The sequence below is a fragment of the Lepidothrix coronata genome, unplaced genomic scaffold (assembly GCF_001604755.1).
Source record: "Lepidothrix coronata isolate B3197 unplaced genomic scaffold, Lepidothrix_coronata-1.0 Scaffold4, whole genome shotgun sequence".
In the NCBI taxonomy this organism is placed as follows: Eukaryota; Metazoa; Chordata; class Aves; order Passeriformes; family Pipridae; genus Lepidothrix; species Lepidothrix coronata.
The window spans coordinates 7,508,739-7,533,244 of record NW_016690184.1 but is presented as its reverse complement, the minus strand read 5'-3'; the positions used below and the strand labels follow the sequence as shown (position 1 = coordinate 7,533,244).

The window sequence follows — 24,506 nt, the reverse complement described above, 5'->3', positions numbered from 1 at the left end:
AATAAAGCTAAAGAAATGTCAGGTCTTCATAATGAAACGACTCCATAAACAAGATAGATCTAAAATGAATTTTTTATTGACAACTGATTGTCGACAATCAGTTGATGTCAAAACCAAAGTTCACCCGAATTAGGTACATTGTCGACAATCAGTTGATGTCAAAACCAAAGTTCACCCGAATTAGGTACTGAGAGTGTAAATCATCAGTGACTATTCCAAAACTTCTTTGGGGTGCTATAGTCTTTCAAGAAAAGAAAATTCAACACAGCCAGATACATAACAGTGCATGACAGGGCATCTTTCTTGAGGTCTATATAGTTTTACTGTCTTTTTCTTTCCAGAAAACCTTATAAACAGGAGCAGCTCAACTTGCAAGCCTCCTTGAGAAGGGAGAAAGGATTAAATATATCTTCCTCTGCAGTATGTTGTCTGTATCAGGACTGACCTTTTTATTGATCTTGTTTACTCACTGACTGTGATTAGTTTGTTCTGCAGATTTTCACTGGGGACCCCTGGTGGTCTAGTGGTTAGGATGCAGCACTCTCACCGCTGCAGCCCGGGTTCGATTCCCAGTCAGGGAAAATCTCCCCCAGGCAGATGGAGCTCGTCAGCCCTGTAAGGCAATCCATCTAAGAGAAGGTCACTCTAAACAAACCTGCGTTCTAAGGACCTCACTGCCACTGTCCAAGCTTGCTCGGCCCCGGCAGATGAACCTTAGGATTAAAGGGTGGGCTCAGTTCAGCGCACACTGGGTCTCACCTAAAAAATCCATTGCGCAGGCTCGAAGGGTAAAGACCTTTCCCAAATCTTCGCTCGCGAAGACTGGCCATACATACAGATTTTCACTGGTAGTTTTATGGAGTGCTTTCATAGCAATGTTTCATATGCATCTCTCTCTTACTCCTTCTCTTTTCAGATCACCAATGTGATAAAAATTGACCAATCTAGAACTAAAAGGAAATAATTTATACTAATTTTCCTGTAGCTTCCCACATAGTTTCTGATATTTTCTTTTGTCTGACATGAAAGCTTTCTATTAATCTTTTCTGAGAGAGATTTTCTAAATAGTTTGTTGTATTTAATCAGTATTTTATTTTTCATTTGACTGCTAAACATGATCAGTTCCCAGTAGAACTAATTTGAGGTTATAATTTTAATGCTATTATCGTTTTTGCAACTGCGTAATGGTTTTGCTGAGCAAAACTATGTAGGGAAAAAATTGCTCATCTGAACTTGAGGCAAAGGCTAATTAATTTCAGAATATTTTAATTGTACTTCCTAAGAACTAGGAACAAAACATCAGGATTATAAGCAGCAAAACTAAAACAAACCCTCTTTCTGCCTCATCAGACAAAGAAATATAATTATTGTATTTTCCCCAATACCTATAATGGTGGAGGAGAGAAGGTAGTTTGGATATGAAATTTTTAATATCCATTCTCTTATTGATTGTCTTGTCTTACTGCTTAACAAGTCTTAAGGCTGACAGAATTTGCAGGCAAATATGCAATATGAATTCTCTTTTCCCTTATTTTATTCCCCTCATTTTCTTCAGGTCGAAACTTGGATGATGAGGATGATGTTTGTTGATATTCAGATGTTGAATGCAGAATATACTTCCTGCACTCCTTATTGAAAGTTTTCATGTTCCAAATATATAGTTGTTTCTGCATAGAGGTACCAGGTGATGTCATGTAGTCTTATAAAATGGAGACACATGATATACTCAAATGAGATTTACTTTATAAACAGTTAAGCGAGATAAAACAGTTAAACCAAATAAAGTTATATCAGCATTTGAATACAGATTCATGATGTCACATGGAATTGGTACTACATGAATGACTTAAGAATTCTTTATGTTTCAGAAGGATAACCCATAATGTACAATCATATACCCAGTCAGTGGAGAGCTCTCAACCTTGTGGAATTACATTGAGTAGCAATCTGACCCAAGGGGAGAGGGTCCAGCTGCAGACTCCCTGCAGACCCACTGCTCCAAGGAGGACCAGCTCAACTGACCCGCTCTGGTGAGGCTCCATTTATATAAGAGCTGAGTCTTGTCTGTGGTTAAATATGGTCCCTTCAGCCTTCATTGGCTGGAGGGTCTTACCTGCCTCCCACAACAGCCACCATGCAGTCGTGATGGGGGTCAGCCTGCACAGGGGCTGGTCAGTGTTACATGGCTGCAGCCAACTATTACACATCTGAGGTCAGACACAGGTCACTGGCTAGAGGGCTGCAGCAGGTGCACCTGTCATGGGTGAAAACGTTCAGTCAGGACACATTAGATTAGGCAATATTGACCTGTAAATCAGGAAAGAAAGGTTTTTCAGAATCAGATGTCACTTAGTTTTTACAGGTGTTCATATTCCTATCTAATCAAGTAAGTGCCACGAAGATAATCTTACCTAATAGAAGGAGTAAGGCCAAAATAATAAACACTATTTGCTGAAGATAAGTGACTCTTTCAAACTCCTATTATTTGCAACAATTTATTTTCTACTTCCTATGTTCCAAATACAAAGGCCTCAACCCCTACAGAGACCTAGTTGTTACCACATTTCTTCCTTCTCTTTGTTTTCTGTAATGCTATCAGACAAGGTCCTTTTATGTTACCAACTCTAATCTTTCCTTTATGTTTTCTGCCAGTCCACTTGCTAGTAAGTCCTTGAAATAATGTCTGTTTTCATGCCAGATCTCACTTTGACATTCTGGTTCCATATTCCTATCTATCTTCCACTCAGCATCAGTAACCTTGACAACCATTCTCATTCAAAGGGTGACGCCAGGTCTTGCTTTGCCCGCTTCCTGACAGCAAGTAATTCCCAGAATTAAGGCCCTGGCTCTTCCCAGGACTTCCGAGCAATGGACCTGCAGAATATATCAGGTTCCTATGTAAGAGAGAGCATTTCAATGCACAGTAAATGTGTGTGCCACCTTTGCATTCATGGACACCAGCTTAATTGCTTCCAAAGTTTTCTTCGTCCAGGGCTGAATAAAGTATGACTGGTTGTGCTAGAAAACACAGCCCTGTGTGATCCTCTTTTTTTTTTTCCTTAGAAGAATGGATTCTTTTGTATGAGAAATATAATTTTAATATTCTCACTCTATAAAAGCACTATTACTGTCAGTGATAACCTTTCCTTAGCTTTTATAGTTATTAATATTCCAGTCCTTAAAAGTAAATGCCATAAATCTTACCCAAAGAATTTTTAATGTGGCAGGACTTTGTGATCAGTTCTTAAGTTCTGTCACTAGAATAATCAATCCAGCTTTCTTTTATTTCCCCTTTCTCCTTTTTCTTGACTTATATTATTTTGTTTTACAAGTTTTATCCACAGATGAATGGACAGGTAAGTAGGTGTCAATGTGCCATCACATACGTAGAAATACATTTACAAATACATGTTCAAATATATGCATTAAATAAGACACAAAATATCTTCTAATCCCAACATTCTTGTGATACAACCAGTATTGTAGCAGTAATGTCATTCTCTCACCTTTCTCTACAACATTAATTCAAAAACACATTTTAAAGTGTCCACAGCCAAAATCCCACAGCCAAAGTCATTGCATGACTGTAGCAGCAATAGTGGTCCTTTGTCCTTGAAGGATTTCCTCTGTACTTACTACCCTAATAGCTTGTCTTCTAAATATAATTTTGGCAGCATAAGCATTTTAAACATTGAATCAAAAAAAAACAAATTTTGCAGCACTCTTACAAACTTATTCCATCTTGTATTGACTCTGCTGGTACACCACACCTTGGATCAAATATCACTTCCTGATTTTTTAGTTTCTAATTATGCTAATAACTTCACAGCATATCAGAGAGGTAATGAGCCTTTGAATTCTTACCTTGAACCTAAACAGTGTGAAACATGGAAGATACTATAAAATTGTAGAGAGTTTGAGAATGTATTGTAATCACAGTTTGCGATGTCATATCTGTGTGAAGTGTGTGAATGTGTTTTGATACTTTCAGTGAATAGCATGCTGTCCTAAAAAAACCTGCACTGCAACAAACCCCCACAAAACTAAAGTGAAGGAGTGGGACTTTGAGTAGTTCTAATATATTGAATTTTATCCAGAAGCAAATGGAAAGTCAGACAATCACAGAATCAGGTATGTTGGAAAAGACGTCTGAGATCATCCAGTTCAACCCTCGACCAAACACCACTATGTCAACTAGACCATGGCACTGAGTGCCATGTCCAGTAGTTTCTTGAACACCTCCAGGAATGGTGACTCCACCACCTCACTGGGCAGCCCCTTCCAATGTTTAACCACCCTTTTTGTGAAGAAATTCCCCCTGATGTCCAGTCTGAACCTCCCATGGCACAGCTTGAACCTGTGTCCTCTCATCCTGTGGCTAGTTGCCTGGGAGAAGAGACCAATCCCCACCTTGCTAAAAACCTCCTTTCAGATAGTTGTAGAGAGTGATAAGGTCTCCCATGAGCCTCCTATTCTCCAAGTTAAACATTTGCAGCTTCCTCAGCCGCTCCTCACAGGACTTACCCTGTATACCCTTCATCAGCATCTTTGTCCTCCTCTGGACACACTCCAGCACCTCAGTGTCCTTTTTGAAGTGAAGGGCCCAGAACTGGACATGGTACTTGAGATGCAGCCTCACCAGTGTTGAGTACAGAGGGACAACCACTTCCCTAGTTCTTCTGGCCACACAACTCTTGATGCAAACCTGCTGGCTCTTTTTCAGACACTGTCAAACAGCACCCCCAGGTTCTTTGTAGCTGGGCTTCTTTCCAACCACTCTTTCCCCAGCCTGTAGCTCTGCAGAGGGTTGTTGTGGTTGCAGTGCAGGACTCGGCATTTGGCCATGTTGAAGCTCATACAGCTGGTCTCGGCTCATCTCTCTAGCCTGACCAGATCCCTCTGGAGAGCCTTCCTACCCTCCAGCAAATTGACACTCACACAACTTGGTGTCATCCACTAATTTACTTAGGGTACATTTGATCTTCTCATCCAGGATAAGAATAAATAAAAATAAATAAAGATAATTCAAATCTGCTTGTGTTGGTTAAAAACCAATATGCCAACACGTTGACAAAGCTGGAGTTTGTGAGTGATGGATATTCAAGGGGTTATATAAAATGCTAACTTTTAGATGATCCAATACTGCAGTCTTTTCTATAAGACATATGTTGCTTGTCATTGATGGCAAGATGGTGGAAAGTGTTTCCTCCTGCTCCTGTCTAGTTATCAAGTAGAATTGAAACTTAGTTCTTACAAATTCCCAATATTTTGACAGAGCCAAGAACACAAAATATTTTTTCTTTTAACATCTTATAGCAATACAAAAGGAATTTCTAGAATGACTTTCACAGCGACTGTGGTGTTTCGACTCAGTTTCTCTGTGTTCCCTCTAGCATTCACATACTTTACAGTGTGAGAGTGCAAGAGCAGTTAAGTTAAAAGGCAAACATTTTTCTTCAATGAGAAATAATTTCCAACTTCCAGTGAAGTCACTGGATGAATGACTTTGAACAAGCATCTCTGTCTGTCTCTTGGCTTACATCCCTGACTTTATAGCACTCACTGCACACCATGTTATTCATTTCTGGGAGCAAGCAGCATCCAGCCCATCAAGGAGAGAAAAGAACAAAGGAAGCTAAAGTGTATTTCCAAGAGGGAGTTACTTTCCAATAGAGATTATAGTGTTCCAGAGCTTTTGGCAAGCCATTTGGGGGATGTCAAAACAAAAAAAAAACAATGTTGAAAGGTTAGATTCAGTTCTTGGATAGGTTTTGATGAGCTACTGGAATAAGAGTATAATTTAACAACTCTTATTCTAAAACCGTCTATCCCCGTATTGCTGTAGGAGAGACTAAATTTTATAAGCAAAAATGCAAAGAGGGTGATCTGGTTCAGATTTAAGATTCTTGATCCTGATTAGTATGGCTGTTTAAAAAAATCACTTGAATGAAAACTTTATATAAAAACCTGACTGAAATGTTTGGTTTCAGGGAAATAATTTATTAATTTTACATTTGCTTGCTTATAAATTAGTTTAATGTGATGTGGTTCAAAACAAGCAGGATTCATCAGACCTTAAACAAAAATACTTCCTCACCCATAAACAGTCATAATTATTGACAGTGCTTTTAGAATCCCATTCAAAGATGAATTTTCAAGAATTTCTTTCCAGGAAACTCTGCCTAGAGAAATTTGAAAAATTATGTTTGAAAAGACTGCTAAGTGCTGTAATGTTTTCCTCATATTTTGTTTCTTCAATATTTAAATTGAAGATTTGCTCTTTTAGAGAATTAATTTTTTCTTTTTCATGTAAGATTCATTCATGCTTAACCCTTTGAATTAAGCAACAGCACAACTGGATAGCACTTTTTACAACCCTGTTGTAACCTTCCATTTTCCATAAATCCTGCTTGTCTACAAAGCGGTCAAAGACATAAATTACATATCTCAGACAATGACAGGAACAGTGGGAATTTCTTCTTTGCAGGAGCTAGCAGAACTAAAACTTGGGTTTTAGTGATCAGGTGATTCAAATTAGGTGATTCAAATACTGACATCCAGTTTTCTGTCTTTGAAAAGTATTATGTCCTTATGGGCCCGTGTTCCCTCTGTTTTTACACCTTTGATAAATTAAATTAAGATATGAGGATGCAGCACACACCTTCAGACTTATTTGGAAGGCAGTGTTTTAAATTATTTCAATGGAAAATAAAGAAAAAAAGACAGGAAATTAGAGTAATTAAATATAATGGTTCATCTCTCTTATTATTTGTTTGTAACTCAGGGCAAAGCTAGTTGTGCTTCGATATTTACAAGATCTCAAGTTCATGCTCCATTACACTAGTCTTAGACATTATAATCCAATCAACTTTGCTGGAATTGCATAGCTTTCACTGGAATACAATAAAGCCACTGTATCACATAGAAAATACTGTATGTATACTGTGCTTAAATGTCTATACAAAAAGTATGGGAATTAAAGATGAATTCAGTGAGTAAGAGGATCTCCAAGTATAATACTGACCCTGCTTACCAAGTAAACAAAGTCAATAGCTGTTTAAAATTAAAACCACACATTCTGAGTCTGGCAACCTAACTGGCAATGATATTAAAGTAAAAATTACTGTAATTTCAAAATTATTTAGAATTCAGAATCTTTAAATAAGAGTCATTGCACACACTTTTTCTGAATTAATGTTGCTTATGAGAGCTGAAGAATGAATCATCTCACAAAGAAGCTTAGGTGCCAGTCCCCAGTATGTACAGACAGTGCTGTCATGCCATGGAAACTGTGTTTTTATATGTAGAAACAGTACATCTGCATGACTTACTCTGAAGTAAAGCTGTGTTTTCAGTCAGTGGCATCTGCCAGATTGTGGGTGATGCTAGATCATGGCAATATGGTTGAGGTTGTGAGTTTGTGTATAATTACATTACAGAGGAAAAGAATGTGTTTTCACTGCCAGAAAAGAAGGAGAGAATGAAAGAGTGAAAAGAGCTACTCAGTGAAGAGAAATTCTGCAACACAAAGCTAGAACTGCTTCCATATTCAGAATCTGCATGGTGAGAAATAGTGAGGACAACGTACATGGTAGCTTTTCACCTGAACTTCATTCTTCCATTTTTTTGTGATTGAACCAGTCACCTCAAAAGTTGCACATCTTTTAGCTTACCATAGGAATATCTTTAAGCATTGTTATTATCAGGCCAAGTATTAAATTTCAGCTTCACAAATTTTCAATGTGTGTAAATTCTCCTATGTTGGATCTTTGACATAGATGATATAGATATTACCAATTTATGGTGTTGGTTTATTGCAAAGAGGGAACTGAAAATTTAGCATAAAAGGAAAAGTTAGTAGTTTATTCTCTCTTTTTTTTCCTAGGTAAGTTTTTTCTGCATGGTCCCTTTTCTCTTTTCCTTTTCCCTCATCCTTCCTATATTCTCTCAGTAATCCATACACTCCAGTTCTCTTCTCACAAGGAAGCATGAGCCCTCCTTAGAATACTGAATACTTCATACAAAGTTTCTGCTTTGAAAAAACGCTAGTTACTGTACTGCACAGTGCAGCCTTCCCCATCGTACTATTCCTTAAATGGCTGCAGGAGGTTTCTTTCAGAAGCAGAGAAGACTTTTCCCTTTCTCTGCTAAAATGGGGGCCAAAACAATCTCTTCACTTCTGTAAAATGACATATGGATAGAGAAAAGCTCTGATGTCAGTCATAGCACCCAGGACTTGCCTGATGGGTGAGAGCAGCAAAAACAAAACAGCTATTTGCTTGCCCTGTGTTGGCTCCCAGTACAGAAATACTACAAAGTTTTGGTAAGTTTATATAATTTTCCAGACATAGGCATCATAGAGGGTATGATTGTTTAACCCTGGTTAAAGGTCCCTGTGAAGCTTAAGTTTCATATAACTTCACTAATTTTAATGCTTTTGATTTGCAGTATTTTCCTGAGACATTTCTCACTGAGGGAATGAAAATAGTACTGGTAACTTTAGCTCTCTGACTCATCCCCCAGTGATGAGGGGGAGAATGTAGCCTTCTAACTCATTCACTTTCTGTGGTCTAATGTTCAGCCACGACATCTTGGCTTGTGCCTACTTTATCTGGGACTTCCAGATGGTCTCTTATCCAAGTACAGGACAAGCCCAGGAATGCTTAGTCTCCAAGATCATTTGCATGAGATGCAATGCAGTTGGAATTGCCTTTACTCTAGCTCCATCTTCAGTGGAGTTTAGACCATCTGAGTGTGTCTATCCTTTGACATACAATAAGTTAAGTTGAAATACTAGAATAGTTTGCTAATTGTGCATTGTATTTACTGGAGAAGACTGGAGCAGGTAAAATAAATTCTATGTTTTGAAACAATATTTAGAAACAAGCTGAAATTTTTTCAAAGACTTTCTGAGAAAATCTTGTGCTTTTTCTCTCTTTTTCAAGAGAGGCTTGATGTTGCTCTTCAACACTAAAAAGCTCCTAGCTTAATTCATCAAAAAGTACTCCAGTTATGTAGGTGATGAGAGGTGATTTTTCATTTAGAAGCACATCAGACATTGCATCAACCTCCCACACAGATATAAAAATATGAAACTGGAGGTATAAAGTCAGAAAAATAAAGCAATATAATGGCTCATGAATCCTATGTCTGGTTGCAGCATAGTTAGGGCAAGGTCACAGACTTCAGTATGTCCAGAAATGTGAAAACAAAATTTCCTAGGAACAAAACTTAAGGATTAATCAACCCAGAAGTATTCAAGCATATTTCTTCCTGACCTTGTTCTTAGTCTCACAACATAATATCACATCAGGGAAAGAGTATGACAGAGAAAAAAATGCTCACATACTCCAGCACAAAAACTTTGCCACAGGCAACATTTACTCTTGCCTAGAAAAAGGCAATACTGTTCACCTCATTAATAAATGTTACAGTCTGTCCAGTGCTAAGCCTGGACTGCAGTATGTTAAAGAAAGCATCAGCTGTTCACATATAAGAAGTGGTGGGATAAGAAACATTGGTTTTATTAGTTCTGAGAAAAGGCAAAATCAACATTTATTATTCCTTTTCCTCTGCCTTCCTGCATTCTCATCAGAAGGAAAGTTGAGAAAAGGTTGTAAAAGTTGTGTGCAAAATAAGCAACTGTGGTGATCTGGGACTGGCAAGAAACTGAAGAAAGGCAGAAAATGAATTCTTGCAGGTTAAAAGGGATCAACTGATGAATGCTTTAGGCTGTTGGCAGCAGGAGAGTATAGGAATAGGTTTGTTTAGTCCTGTCGTTTGAAACAAATAAAAAATCTACCATGAAAATCTCCCAGAATATATTTCTTATTTAAAAGTGAAAAAAAGAAAAAGTTACAGTCTCAAAGGTGAGCACTTGTGTGTCAACAGATCCTGTCAGCAAGGAAAAACAAATTTGCCCCAAAATAATAATTATGTGCTTCTGAAGGATGAGGAAACCAGACTTCTGTAGAGGAAGAGAAGTGCAATATGTGAATACAACGTAGCCACAATAGATTCAAAACTATATATAGCATCACATGTAGTGTATGTAATTTCTGAGAGATACCAGAAGGATTTTATATATAAAAAACAATATATTTTTTTTATAAAAGCAAAGCATTCTTCTTTTTTTTCATATTAAGTGGAAAAATAACTTACTGGAATGAACAGCCCTAGACCCTGGAAAAACTTCATGTGCCCATGCGGTCAGAAGAAATATGTGCTCTAGATGGGAAAAGAGGATATTTTTAAATTATTCCCTTATACTGGATTTGGTTACATTAAAAACTTTATATTCTCACTGATGAAAATGGATTCTGACCAAGTCTTGTATTTAATCCTCAAGCTCGGAAAATGTCACTTAGAATAGCCACCCATGTTCTACTGAATAGCTGTAAATTAAAAGATGATTCAGATCTTACTTATGGAATCGCAAATTAAATCTCTCCATTGGTTGTAACACAGCTTAGAAGAACACAGAATCACAGAAAATGCTGAATTGGAAGGGATCCACAAGGATCATCAAGTCCAACCCTTAGCCCTCCACGGGACCATCCACAAGAGTCACACCGTGTGCCTGAGAGTATCATGTTTCTTGAACTCTGGTAAACTTGGTGATGTGATCACTCCCCAGGGAAGTAGTCACAGCACCAAGCTTGCCAGACAAAAACATCTATGCCAAAATCTGTGGTACTGCACATCGATTCTGACACCACACAGAGGAGTATTGTCACTGTGAGATTGGTCGCAATAAGCATGTCTCAGGAGTCAATACTGTTTAATATTTTCATTATGACCTACATAACAATGAAGTCAAATGCTCCCCCTGTCACAGAATCCAGATAGATTTTACCCCTTTATAGTCTGATAACACTGTGCACTGGTGTCTACTAGAACCTGTGGGTCTAAGTGCCAGGCCAATTGGATCCACACAGTCCAATATAAACTGTGTCATACTCTTATTCCACCTGGCTGAAGGTAGATCCCCTCTAGTCCAGGACACAGTATTTGTAAGTCCCTTCCTGTACATACAAATGAGAAGTATCTTTATTAAGTTCAGAACTACGATCAGCCTTTCTACTCTTTTTGGAACTGCCCATTGGAAACTGAAGCAGCAATTTTCCTGGAAATTTTGCACAAGAGGGATTCTCCTTTTGTGACTGTTTTTCCTTGCAATTCAGATACCCATACTTCTAAGGCTGAGGTAAATTTTCCATCCCATTTCCTAGTGTCCTCCCTGTGGAACCACAGGTAAATTGTAGTTACTCTGGGGAGTATATCCAGTATATCCTCCCTCTTGAACAGAGGAACTCTTACTCCTCATACTTAAGGTACTCATTTGTACAGGTGAGGAGTAGGACATATCCTCTTTGAATTGCTGGAACTCTCAGAACAATTTTTGCTTAAGTTTAACCTTAAGCAAGACACATAACACATTAAGGAGACATAGTAGTAGGAACGTAATGGTTGAACATCCCAATGATATTCAGCATTCTCAAGAGCTATTATAACTAGCCTGGAGGCTACTTGTCCAAGAAGAAATGGTATAGATGTAATTATTAATAGTTTCTGATAGGTGGTTCTTGAAGTATAGAGACAACAGCAATACTGTGTACAAATGCCGGTTTAGTTTCACAACTAGTCATTTTATCAAATCATAAACTAGTATTATACAAAAGGTACAGCAAATTTGTAATCTTAATCCAACCCCTGAGATGATAAACAGCACAACAGGAAAGATGCTGCATAACACAACCCTGAGAACAATTGCATCAACTCTGAGAGTAAATAAATCAACATTGTAACCAATGACTATTAAATTAATAAAATGAATACTTGTAACAAATTTATTTTAGCAAATTGTTCTGTAACCAGAACAAATGTTCTGGTCAGATCTGTCATTATCTCAACCCTTTAAATCCCACACTGGGCCCCAAAAAGGAGTGTTGGGATTTAACCGGGCAGGCAGCTAAACACCTCGCTGCTCCCCAGTAGGATGGGGGAGAGAACTGGAAAAAAACGTAAAACTCATGGGTTGAGATAAATACAGTTTAATAGGACGGAAAAGGAAGGTAAAATAATAATAATGATAAAAGAATATACAAAACAAATGATGCACAATGCACTTGCTCATCACCCACTGACCAATGCCCTGCCAGGTAACAGGCCATTGCCCCCTAGCTAACTCTCCCCAGTTTTTTTGTTCAGCATGACATCTTATTGCATGGAATATCCTTTTGGCCAGTTTGGGTCAGTTGTCCTGCTTGTGTCCCCTCCGAGCTTCATGTGGCCCATCAGCCTCCTTGCTGGCAGGGCAATATGAGCAGATGAAAACTCCTCGATTTACTGTAAGTACTTCTCAGAAGCAACTAAAACATTGGTGTGTTAACATTATTCTCATCCTAATTCCAAAACACAGAAAACTAGCTTTACCACAACCAAAACCAGGACAAAGAGTAGGATGGACAAAGTGTAGCAAAAGTCTGCTGCAATTTCTTCCAGGTTTTAAATTCAGCAGCAAGCAGTTGCAGACTGAAGACTTTGAGAATACAGAAATCTTGTTAGACCAGGATGTTTTTAAATGTTTAAAAGTCTGAAGAACAAATGCAACTATTTCACTTACATACACACAGAGAAAGAGCTTTTCTGCTACAGACATTTTCTTTTTGTTCCTATTTTCTCTTTAACCCCAAGGGATTTAGGCAGTTCTAAGTCTCCTTAAATCTTTCCTTGGATTGAAAAGAATGGTTTCTTTCTATTTCCTGGTCATTCACCTGGCTGCAGAAACAGCAACCAATCATCTGAGACTTTTTAAAACAAAGGTTTTTTTTATCTAAGCAATAAGAAGGCCCGAACACATAGAAATCAGTAGAGCAAGGAATATCTTACCACTGGAAAGCTTTTGGGTAAAAGATGCTTTTCAATCTCTGTGATATATACCAAATAAGCAGTTGGAATAAGGCCACCCAATACCCTGACTCAGCTTCATGCCATTTCCTCGAATGCCATCACTGGTCACTAGAGCGTAGAGATCAGTACCTGCCCCTCCACTTCCCCTTGTGAAGAAGTTGTAGACTGCAAGGAGGTCTCCCCTCAGTCTCCTCTTCTCCAGGCTGAACAAACCAAGTGATTTCAGCTGCTCCTCATAAGGTTTCCCCTCTAGAACCTTCAACATCTTCATGGCTCCTTTGGACGGTCTCTAATAGCTTAACATCTTTTTTACATCGTGGGGTCCAAAACTGCACACAATATTCAAGGTGAGGCCACCCCAGTGCAGAGCAGAGCTGGAAAATCACTTCCTTCAACTAGCTGATGATGCTTTGCCTGATACCCCCCAGGACAGGGTTGGCCCTCCTGGCTGCCAGGGCACTGCTGACTCATATTCAACTTGCCATCACCTAAGATTCCCAGGTCCCTTTCTGCAACGTTGCTCCCCAGCCTCTTGCTCTCCAATCTATACACACAACCAGTGCTGCCCTGTTCCAGATGCAGAATCCAGCACTTGCCATTGTTAAACTTCTTGCAGTTGATCAAGTCATTGAGGTTGAAAAAGACCTCCAAGATCATCAAGTCCAACCTTTGACTGAACACCCCCATGTCAATTAATCCATAGCATTGAGTGTCATGTCCAGGCATTTCTTGAACATTTCAGGGATGGTGACTCCACCATTTCCCTTGGCAGCCCATTCCAGTGCTTAACCAAATTCTTCCTGATGTCCAGTCTGAACCTCCCCTGGCACAGACTGAAGCCATTTCTTCTTGTCCTGTCACTTGTTGTGTGGGAGAAGAGTTCAAACTCCACCTCCCTTCCTACAGTTGTAGAGAGCAGTAAGGTCTTCCCTGGGCCTCCTCTTCTCCGGGCTAAAAAACCCAGCTGTCTCAGCTCACAGGACTTACTCTCTAGACCCTCCACCAGAATCTCAATGTCTTTCTTGAAGTGAGACCAGTATTATGACCACCAAACAATTATTGAAACAAGAATTTTGGCCATACCACACAGAAAAAAATGTGTTTCATTCAAATCTAGAGAAATCGTTAACATTTTAAAGGATAAATTCTGAACCAAAGGTCAGAGTGAGTACAAAGCCCTCTGTATTTGTAATAAATAGCAAACCAGCTTTGAAAATCCAACAGACTGTACTTAGTAGGACAAATAATATAGCCTTTTATTTGAGCACATGCACTCAACCAGCAAATTTATAACTCTCACCCATAAAAAACCAGCTTTTTTTTCTTTAGGTAAATAGATAAAGCTCTCTCAGTATTCCTTTGTTTCCTCTATGGTGTATATGGTGCAAATATTGGGCTAGTGGGCTGGGATACACCTGTTGAAAATGGGAACCATTCCATTGACGTCAAAGGCACTAACCTCCAGCAGCACCAAGTGAGAAACTGGCCTAGAGCGTGTTTTGACATTTGCTAAATGTTAACTTTTTAAGTTTCTCTCCCTTTTTTCAAGAAAAAGTCTTGAAAATGTCTCAGTTGCTGCTCAGCTCATATACAACTGTGAAATAGTCTGAAACCCAGAGCTGTACTGGAAAAAAAAATTAAAGGAAAAATTAAAAATAAATGGTCCCTTTTCCCACCTGCTTAGAAGAAGGATCAATCAATAAACAGGGGAAAAAAAAAGGAAATATTTCAATTAGCCTTTCCCTGCCTTTAATTAACTTGTTCTCTTTAATTTTACACACTTTATAATTAACATTCTGCTTGTTGTTCAGGCTGACAATAGCAACTACTCAACAATTTATTATATACTATTTAAAAGGCCTTCTCAGATTAAAAAAGCTTCTCAGAAAGAAAAAAACACCGAGATAACAAGAATCTAATTCCTACTTTGAAGTGTCTTTTTCAAGGCTAGGACTTGGACCCTAATTTTCCAAGCTATCCAAAACTCATAACTTCTGATGAAACAGACACTGGCTTTGTGGGACTTAGTGCATGTGCACCCTGTATGGATCTGTCCCAGTGGGAAGGGACTCTGAACATCAAGACTGAAGTAAAAGCCATGCAGTGTAAATGTTGCACATATATAGGGCACAGGCTTGCCAAGCTGGTGGTGAAGAGGGCTTTGAATTGAACTTGCCAGGGCAGGGGAACCTCAGCCCATCCCACTCCTACCAGTTTGATGCCAGCATCAGCAGCAGATGCTTGGAGTCTGGAGGGGGAGCACAGGTCAGCAAGAGAGCATCTGAAGAGCAAAACAAAGGAATTCCAGCCACTCCAGCCAGTAAGTCAACCTCATCGGGGGCCCAACTTAAATGCCTCTAGGCAAACAGAGGATGGGAAATAAGCAAGAGAAGCCAAAGACATGCACACGCCTGTAGGACTATGATCTTATTGGCGTCATGGAGACATAGTGGGATGGCTTCTAAGACTGGAATGTTGGGATAGAAGGACACTGGCTCTTTAGGAAAGACAGGCAGGGGAGATGAGGAGAGGGTGTCGCTTTCTATGGCAATGACCAGCTGGAGTGCATAAAGTTTCACCTAGGGATGGATGAGAAGATGACTGAGAGCTTATGGGTGAGGATTAAAGGGAGGGCAGGGAAAGATGACATTATTGTAGAGGTCTGATACAGGCCACCTGACCAAGAAGACCAAGAAGATGAGGGTATAAGCAATCCAGGAGGTTCCTGAAATGCATTGATGATAACTCTCCAAGTGGTAGAGGAGCCAATGAGCAGAGATGCTATCCTGGACCTTGTTCTTGCCAACAAGGGGAGGCTGGAGGCAAATATGAGGCTTAAGGGCAGCCTTGGCTGCAGAAACCATGAAATGTTGGAGCTGAAGATCCTTAGGGCAGCGAGTAGGACACACAGCAAACTCACTACCCTGGACTTCAGGAGAATAGACTTTGGCCTCTTCAAGGACTTGCTTGGTCGAGTACCATGGGATAATGTCCTGAAAGAAGCAGAGCCCAAAAAAGCTGGTTAATATTCAAGGATCGCCTGCTCCAAGATGTTCAACTCTATACTCTCAGCTCCAGGCTCTCCAGTATGTTGTCTTGGACACAGATGCTGACCTGTCATTAGACATCTGCAGGATGCAAGAGTTCATTATAGAGCTCTTTCTATAGACTCTTTACAGTCAAGGGAAAGAAACAGGCATTCCTTGTCTGGTGTGCCTTCTTGGGACATCTACCTTTGAGGAGGATCATCTTAAATGCATGTATTTTCTGCATTGATCTGCACGTCTGGAGTAATTTTTTCGGACATAATGTTAACATTAAGGACATGCAAACTGAGATACACAAATAAAAATAAACTCAATTAAAATGTAAATAATAATAAAAACAATACTGAAAGAAGATACTGTGGATCTATACTGTCACAAAGATGTAAGGATGGCTCTGCCAGCCTAGAGGACCATGTGGCTGGAAGCAGTGCTATGATAGCCAGTGCTAACAGAGACCAGGAAGCCTGGTGTGCAGAGGGGAGTCTGTTCCATGACATCTTCCTTATCCCCTCTCTCTCTCTCTGGAGTATCCCGGCCTTGGATACTCCATAGAATAGGGGCTTTCTCAGGCAGATGTTGACCAAAGAGTCACATCAATCACCAATATTTTCTCAAATTCTTTTTTTTTTGCACTTATTTTATACAGTTTTGTCCTCCAGCACAATATTTAACCTACGAACTCTGACTTCTACAAACTCACCATGCATTTCATTCTTTGAAAGATCAAGGGTTTGTTCTTCTTGACAGTAAGTTGGAATTCTTGGGACAGTGAAAGTTGGAGTTCTTTGGAAGCGTTTGTCTGTTGTAACAGTTTGATTTCAACTCACTTCCTCAGTGCATCAGGGGCCACACGTGCCCCCTTCAGTTACATATAATACACTCAAACATGCACAGGGTTGAGGACTGTTTCAGCTCAAGGAAATTATTAGGGTATTGATTTTAAGTTTATGAATGAACTTATCTGCAGCCATAAATCAGTATTGCTCTATTTACGTTAGGGAAGAATTGACATACACATTTATATATTTTTATTATGACAGATTATTTTCAAAGTATTCCTCTACTTTGGTTTACTTTATTTTGAAGACATTCTAAACATTTTTTCTCATTGGACTTGTTTAAGACAACGAGTGTCTTTTTAGAGTCTTTGGGGAGACTCCTTTGGTAGTTACGATGATATATGATAAACAGCTTTATATATTGGATATTTATATATTGGATATAAAAATTCAGCTTTACTTGAATGCACAGGGATTATGGGCCTGTTGTGAAGGCTATAGTGCACTGCATTGTGGAGCAGGATCAGTACATTGCAGGTGACTTGAAAGCAATAGTATTATCAAATTTGCACACATAAGCCACTGTGATATGATTTCACCTTTAGCTGCCTGAGCTCAGACACATGCTGGCATTGTGACAAAGAGCCTTTTGTCTCTAAGGCCCCATTTGGAATGCAACATAAATTGGCAGCAAATAAAGTAGGTACCTAGCTGCTGTCTCTCACCGGTTTGTATAAAATTAATTGCACGCTGTCACATATTTTTAATAACGTGGTGTGAAAAAAACTTAATGCTACCTGTCAGCACTTGCACCTGTTTGACCATGAAACCATTTTGAAATACTTTTTTGTGGAGTTAATGCCAGAAGAGACCAATAGAAGACCTACACTGATCTCCTCTGTGTCACAGGTGATTGCATTGCTGTTAGTTATTCTTGTCTTGAGTTCAGAGATCCAGGAGAGGCCAGATCTGCCCCGTACCAGACGTGGCCTGTTCCAGTCAGCTCCAGCATATCCACCACAGGGCACAGCTGAGCCCAGCAACCAAGATGGTGGTGCCTTGGAGAAAGTGTACTTAGGAAAGGGCAAAATGCTGCTTGACAGAGAAGGATAAGGAAAAATGTGAGAGAAACAGCCCTGAAGACAACAAGGTCAATGGAATAAGAGGGAGAGGAGGTGCTCCAGGTCCTGAACCACGAGGACTCTCCAACATTTGGAGAAGACCACAGTGGTGCAGACTGTTCCTCTGAATCCCATGGAAGTCAACAGTGGGGCAGATATCCAAAGAGTAACCTATGGAGGATCCCATGCAGGAGCAGGTTGTTTCACCCATGAAGGAAGTTGCAGCCGGTGGAGAGCCCATGGAACTGTGGCCTATGGGGAGGAGCCCAGACAGGGGCAAGTTTTCTCATAGGAATGGTGAACCCATGAGAAACCCATACTGGAGCAAGGGAAAAATGTGAAGAGGAAGGAGCAGCAGAGGGGAGCTGAATTATGGACTGACAACAACTCTCATTCTCCATCCCTACGCACCACTGAGGGAAGAGGGATTATAGGAATCAGGAATGGTGACTAAAGCTTAGCCTGGAAAAGGAAAGGAAAACTGACTAAAAATTCCCTCAAAAAAAAAACCAAACCCAAAACAATAAACAAATAAAATTAAAACAACAAAAAAAAAAAAAAAAAAATACAAAACCACAAAACAAAACAAACAAACAAAAACACGTTAAAAAACAAAACAAAAAAAACCCACAAACAAACCAAAGTCATTCAGATACTATCTGTATTAAACCAAATGTTTACAGAGATCAAATTTAGTTTTAAGGAATCCAAAAAATGTCCTTTCACCATCAGCCCAGAAAGTTGTTTTGAGGTTTTCCTACCTTTATGAATAGAAATTCTTAGGGTAAACTTGTCAAAAGTCAACTTTCAGTCACAAGGTGCTGGAAGGTTTTGCAAAGTAGATTAAACAGATGTAAGGCTTGTTCTCTGCCTGCCAGTGACCAGGTACAGGGTGCTGGTTTGCCTCTTAATATTCTTTTTTGTTAAACCAAAAAGAGCCACCTTAAACCACTTAAGCTTCACAGCAGAAGGGTTTTACTCCCAGACTCTTGATTGCTTTGTAGCCCTTTCCTGAACTCTGAACTATCCTACATCCTTCAATAATTCTGGTTATCAGGATGACTCTAGCAGCATCTTATTAAAGTTGTGTTTACTAATGCTATGTTTACATGTATTTCTATACTCTTTTTCATATGTCCGGAAAATTGTACCAATTGTATCTTAGCCAGCATTGTCTGGAGTCATTTATCTAAATAAGTCTCTAAATTCTTGACTCTCCCTGCATACTCGATTCTCATGTGATATTTGTATTTGCCTGTATTTATTGATATTGTACGGATTGACACTCAAAGTATGAGAGAGAGAAGTGTCTTGCAACTCTGTAATGAGATGGGGAGAAAATTAGAAGTGTAAGGGGGCATTTTTTCTTATTTTTTTGGCTTTTTGCTGAGCTGCATGAACATCTGCTAATATAACTCCTGGAATGAGTCATAACTTTAAAAGCATAATTCTACAGCACATAGAGTGTTCACTAAAACTAAGTGGGTGTGTGATTTCTGTGTAAAATATTTAATCTATTTTTATTATACAGAAATGCCTATTTGCCTCAATTTGCCCAACTTCTTTTCATTTCTAAGCTGGTCCTAGCAGTGTTGAGAAGCAAGGGAAGGCACCTTGTAAAGAGAAAGAAGAGAAGCAGGGTTCCCACCTTCTCTTGGGGTGCACCAAGAGCAGGGAGCTGAAGCTGGGGCTGAGTGGCACTTAGCCCCACGTGCTACCACTGTATCTGCAGGCGATGCATGACTCACTCTCACAGGACCAGCAAGTGACTGCCAGAATTAGCATCCCGCCTGCAGTTTGGAAAAGAGCTGGGTCCTCTTTACTGTGATAGTTTATATTTTATCCTGGGATCCCTTACAAAGCAGTATATTTACTTGCCTCAGTAAATCACCCATCAACAGCGTCTGGTTTTTTTCAAGTGCAAAAATAGCGCTTTTTCACAGAGTTTGTACTTCTGCTCGAACTTCTGATAAGAGCGTAAAATTTATTGCACACAAATTAACTCAATATTGTACAAATGAGGGAGGTTTCAGGCGGAGGTTCAAGAAGTACAGCTACTGAAAGACCTGGATTTGCCTTATTTTTATTCCTCTTGGCTTACAGAACTTAAAATTCGTGTTACAAGGAATAGCCAGATCCTATGTCCACATATATATTTAAAAAAAAAAAAAAAAGGCCAGGCTTGTACCAACAGGACAACCTTCATCTCAGTTGATTTTTATTTTTAGAATATTATTTACTATAATACACCAAAGAGTATTCTGGCTTTACAAGCAAGTACTGTGTGGATTTATTCAGGTGACAAACATCACAGTATGATTTTATCAGGATGATAAAAGAAATATGTTTACCTTACTGTGATGTAATTTCAGGCTTATTTTAAAACACTCTAAAAGCTGATTGAACTAACACAAATATTTATTCTTCACTTCTCTTTCCCTCAAATACTGATTTTAATATAAATTATAGGAAAGTGCTTTCTAGATAATTTCACAGCATGAGCTGGTTTTAGGTGGATATGATCTCCTGACTAGCATTTCTGTATATCACTGGGGTAACTCTTACCTTAAACTATTGAGCACTTGAAAATAGCCAAAACTACACAGACAGAAATTGATATTGCTATAGGCATTTAGGAACATAGCAGTTCAGCGCCACAATGCACTCTAAGCTAATTTGAAATCCTACTGGTCATGTATAAAGTATCTATTCTGGCCAATTATTACTGCGGTTGAGTATTTTTGCAGGTTTTAGGGCCTTGCAACAGAAATAACTGAAGTCTAAAGAAACACAGGATATTCCTTATATTTAAGCCCTTCTTAGAGTTTCCAGTCAGAAAAGCTCACAGTATCCAGAAAATATATCATAAACTGGGGAGGTGGCGGAGGAGCAGGGGAGGGGGAGAAAGAGAAAAAGAAGAAAAATATAGGCCATGTCATAATTATTTTCTTTTTATTACTGGTAATTAATAAGCAAAATAGATCACTTATACATTATGAAGCCAAGTGTTTGCTGTCTAGTTCTTGATTATTTTACATGTTTTTGATTTTGTGTTTGGATTGGAAAAATCTTAACCCAAACGTCAACTTTTCCCTTTTGCATTAGCACATTTTTAATGCTCTAGTGATATTGCCAAGAAAGTTTGACAAAAATGATTATAAGGTAACCTGAAATGGCCCAGTTCATTAGCCCTTCTGGCTGTGAAGTATTCTTTTCCACAGGCAACTTCTAACAACATAGACATAGTGCATATGGAAAGATCTGGAAATATCAATTAGAAATACACTAAACAGATCTCAGTTTTTCTAGTAATATACTGTATTTGTTCCACTGGCAGAAACTACAGTTTCTGGTCCAAATTACCTTAATAGAATTCGATCAAAAGAATTTCCCAAAGTCTGGTGTAAAACAGAATAAGTAACCTAGAGCTATGTAGAAATAATTTTGTTTATTCTCCTTCCCTAAATTATTTGGAAATACTTGGTGATCTATAAAAGGAGAAGAAGGTTGGCAACACTTCAGAGTGTATCAGGCCACCTTTGTGTTATGCCTTTGTTTTGCAAGTTTAAAAATGAAACTATTTACTTGAGCATCCATAAGCTTGAAAAGGCTTTTATGCGTTCTCAGCAATGCAGAAAAGAAAAGCCATTTTTTGTAAGCTGTATGCCCTAACCATGACAAGATGATTCAAAGCCAGAGCTCATAAGCAAAAACTGTGTTCACAGAAGTCATTCTCTACCACGACCATCTAATGAAACTAAAAAGATGAAAAATATGCTCAACCTTTCCTGAGAAATAATCAAAAACAGGAGGGGGGGGGGGGTGCAATCATTTTCCTCAAAGTAAATTTTTCCTTCTACTATTACAAAGGAAAAAAAGGAAAAAAAAAAGGAAAGAAAATATGTGAAATATATTTAACTTCAAATCCTTCCATAAAAAATGAGAAACTGGGAAATTTTGGATGAGACCATTACCTCATAGAAATCGGCTTAACTCATGCCTTCTAGTGGCTCTGTGCTGATTTTTACTGAGGGCAGATTTGGCCCATAAATGTATCCAACACATTTTAGGCTTGTGTCACACATAGTCTTGTCAGTAGTACATTATATTGTAAATAAATCTACTACTTATTATCACACATGGTGACTCAGAAACACAGTTTCATTTAGTCCAGTTGGTTCAAAGAAGCTGATTATAACACACATAGCCTAAAATTGCCAGTGTTGGCTTTCTCCAGGGGGGAATCCTCTTCTCGTGTCAGATTTCCCAGCAAGTGGTCAGCAGGGTGCTGGAAATCGATCCTCTTCTGCACAAAGGAGGTTATGTCTGGCAGACCCTTCTCTATGAGCACTCCAAGACTTAGATCTTACTTCTCTCATTCCAAAATAGTCTGAATTTGGGGACCTTCCAAGACTGCTAAAAACACCATCTGTTTGGGAAGTGGGAGAGCTTGGAAAAGGCTGAAGGTGTATTTGCTACAACAGAGAAGGGCAGAAACAAGCTTTTGTAAATAGCTGACTAACTGATCTTTTGTTGGACTGGTCCTCTTGTTGCCAAGTCTCCACCACATTGCTAATGCTGATGTAGGGTTATAAATCTTGGAGAAAGGACTTTTCAGTTATTTCTAAAATTAAAAGTGTAGTAATTAACTGTGGAAACTCATGGATATGAAATAAGAAAGTCCTACCATGCATACTGTGCGCAATTTCTGTGATTTCTAATGCATGAAACAATTGGTTGAAGACTTTAAAAAGTATTATTGTAGAAACATTGTCAAATAAAAAAAACTAGAGAACTTACTGGAACCTGCATTGAATGGTACTGATTCATTTTCACATTTGATTTTATTGTTGCTGAATCTGTCTGGGCATTTATGTCATTCTAATGCTGCATCAAGATGCTCTTTGGTTCTTAAAGGACCAAATTAATTGGAATTATTTTGTAAATCTAAGGGGGGAAATGCTTGCTGTGCTTGTCAGCTCTGTTGCATAAATGTAGGTGTTCAGTGTCATATGAAAATAAACAATCACACTGAGCTTCCAGATGCTTCTGCAGAAAAGGTTTTCCTTTTAGTCACATTTCTAAGCTTTTTTCAGGTGCCTTAAATACCATCAGCTACTAAATAGCACTAGATGTGAAAACTGAGGTACCTGAATTCCTAGCTCAGACAGCTGGTCAGCTGCAAGTCTCTTGCAAGTCCACTGATACAACAGGGTTATGACTTTTATGGGAGCTTGGGTACTTTAGTTGACAACAACTAAGGTGTTTGAACCTGGAGCTGAGTCTTACATTTGAGAAGGAATTACTTGGAGATTTTGTCAAAGAAATCCCTAACTGAATAGAACCAGTGGGATTTTTTTTCTTCATTCTTCTCTCTGCACTTTTCTTGAGTTCGCGTGGTTGGAAAAATTACATCAGTTCAACAGTAAGCATACTGCAAACCAGACTGACTTTTCCAAAGGATGTTTCAGTGGCTTCTTTAGAAAATCTGGTAAACACTGTTCCAGAAAAAAAAAATCATCAGCCATTGAGAGAAGCAACATATCATGGTCATTGTAAGAACATGTTCTATCATTTTTATGTTTGCAAGACTGAATAATATTTGCATTTTTGAATCTCTGAAGAGCTTTGTCCTTCTCCCTGAAATTTAGCAAATGCACATTCCTTTTAAGTCAAGATTCTCATGTTTTCACATTCCAAGAGTCAAGGCATAGGCATATGTTGCCATTTCCTGTGACATTGTTTTGACTGCTTTAAGAGTTTCTGCTGTATTTATTTGGGAATCTTTGAACAAATCATGGCACAAGAGAAGACAAATGGAGCTAAGAAACATTCATTACCACGGATGAATCCTAGGACCTCAGTGCTATGAAACAGTCAATAGATAACAGTTTATGTAAAGTACTTAGGAGGATGGATCTAAGGGAGATTAGGGGAATTAACAGATTTCATCAGGGTAAAGCAGATCTAGATTACACCATAGATATTAAATGGCACCAGTAATAAAGGCATTCAAACAAACTGCTAAGGGAAGAGATCAGTTTGCTGTCACTCAGGCTGGCCTTCCTCTCCCCTAAATTAAGGACCCAAGGTGTAACACGCTTTCCCAAACTACAGTATTCAGTTGCCATGGATATGCCATCTAATTCTTTCCTAATGTAAATGGATGGCAGACTAAGTAATAGGACTTCCCCCGAGTAGTATATCTCCTCTATGCACATCTGGACACAAGGCAAGTTGGGTTTGCCGTGGCTGTGCCTGGGCTGTATATTACACAGTGTCCCTTCTCCATGACTGTTTCTGCACAGACATCCTTCACTGTCGCTATTGTGACTCCCTGCCCCAAAAACGCTTTGGAGCCACGATCATTATTCTGTCCCTACAGATCCTGCATGTAAAGCCAGGCCAAGAAAACCTGAGACATTCACACAGACCCCCTCCTGGACACAGAAAGCAAATTCATTCCTGGTTTTCAAGCATGGATTCTTTCTACCCCTTTACTCCTTCACTAATGAATTGCAATCTGTCTCCACACCAGTTGTCTAAGTCCCCTCACCTCTTCATTAACTGCCTGTATTTTGAAATACATGAGTTTCTTGCTTCTTCCACATCACTGGCTCCAGTGCATGGCCTCGTCTAAACCTAAG

The 24,506-nt window shown here is 39.0% G+C and overlaps 1 long non-coding RNA gene across 1 annotated transcript; it reads right to left on the bottom strand.

Annotated features, from left to right (window-relative positions):
- Positions 1-1,532: 1,532 nt before the first annotated feature.
- Positions 1,533-15,322, bottom strand: LOC108501989. The gene is made up of 4 exons (XR_001876324.1): positions 15,124-15,322; positions 10,162-10,227; positions 2,114-2,254; positions 1,533-1,699 (listed from the first exon to the last, which is right to left on the bottom strand). It is a non-coding gene; the product is annotated as an uncharacterized LOC108501989 (long non-coding RNA).
- Between the last annotated feature and the right edge of the window lie 9,184 nt (positions 15,323-24,506).